The following is a 1625-nucleotide window of genomic DNA, read 5'->3' on the forward strand; positions in this document are numbered from 1 at the left end:
ATATATTTGAGTTAAAATAAAAATACCAAACTACAATTCATGAAAATGGAAAGATGAAAATACGTATAATTCCAAACATCGTTATAAATAACCGACCGGCCTCGTTCCGGTGCGAAATTAACAATCACTCAATTAAACTTTCCAACAATTATACTATACCTAAAACAAGTAAACATTCAAATATTTGGGCTTGAAAGTTCCAAGCATGCTTGTTGGGCCTTTGTGACCCATTAACATGATTTTTGGGCCCAAGGGATAATAATAAATGTTATTGGGCCTTCTATGACCCAATTTCATATTTAAGGGACCCTCAATGACTTTTAAGTGTTATTGGGCCTTAGTGGCCCATTAGCATTGCTAGTAAGGTCCAAGTAAATCAAATGCGAAATGGGTCAACGTGCCCTTCATATACCCAATAGCCATAAATAATACGTGGGATCAGTAGGACCTCGTAATCCTCTTCTCCTCGTTTATTAGGCCTACCTTCAATTCAGTAAACATATACAAGTTGTTAATCAATGGTAATCAAATTCATGTTAGATTTAGTGAGTAATAGCGGGCGGCACCTCTACGGGTCGTCTGTAGTCTGTAGTTATAATCAAAGTCTCCTGGAGGGAGAGCGAGAGTTTGTGTATAGATCTATACGGGGGTGACTGCCCTACACCTCAGTTGTTCGCTACAGTTAGACTCGGCCAGTCTAGGGTGACAAAAATCTTAAGATCAATTCCGGCGTTCGTTAGAATGCCAAGACAGACGAACTAGTCATTATCATGTATAGTTATAACGACTCACAATTAAACAAATCTAACACTATCCGAGTAATCAGGGAAAATTCAAAATCATTCGTCGTGACGGTATAATAATTTGAAACAATTATATTTCTTTTCTTTGGAAAACATCGGGTTTTTCGAGGAAATCAACATCATTCATTTGTATTTTTCAATAACTATAATGCAAAACTTTTCATTTATATACGCTTTGAAATCATTCAGGCATAAACCGATGGATCTTCAAACTTTGGTATGAACAATTTCTTTTTTCAGAAAATATCAGATTTTCTGGGTTTTATAAACTATACAAACATTTTCAAAGCAACCATGCTTATGAACTCACCAACATTCCATATGTTGACCGTTTTTCAAAATAACTTGTATTCTCAGGTAACAGGTAAGCTGAGGAGTAATACCAAGTATGTTAGGTGTTGTGCTTTTGAAAACTATCAAACAATTTATGTTATGGATTTGTAATGTTAAAACAATGTACTTGATGTGAACAATGTCAGTTGTAATATATTGATGCATGGTGATGTCTATGTTATGATTCATGTATATTCATTGTGATGATATTCAATTTAAGTCACGCGAGCCCTCAGACGTTTCCGCCGTCTGGTTCGGGGGTGTGACACAATTCACGCGAACCGCATGTACTCGTGCGTCCGTCCGCGTGTTTATTAAAACGGACCGTGTATCATCTCAAGTTCGTCCGCGTGTAAATGATGCAAGACAGAATAGTTCGAGGGTTATTCATGCGGATCGCGTGTACTCGCGTCCGCATCCGTGTGAGTTGTTGATCGATGTTTACCGCGTTTTGACCAGGTTTGACCGCAACTTAATACCCCTAAACCC

The sequence above is a fragment of the Lactuca serriola genome, chromosome 1, assembly GCF_051521515.1.
Source record: "Lactuca serriola cultivar US96UC23 chromosome 1, Lser_US96UC23_V15, whole genome shotgun sequence".
In the NCBI taxonomy this organism is placed as follows: Eukaryota; Viridiplantae; Streptophyta; class Magnoliopsida; order Asterales; family Asteraceae; genus Lactuca; species Lactuca serriola.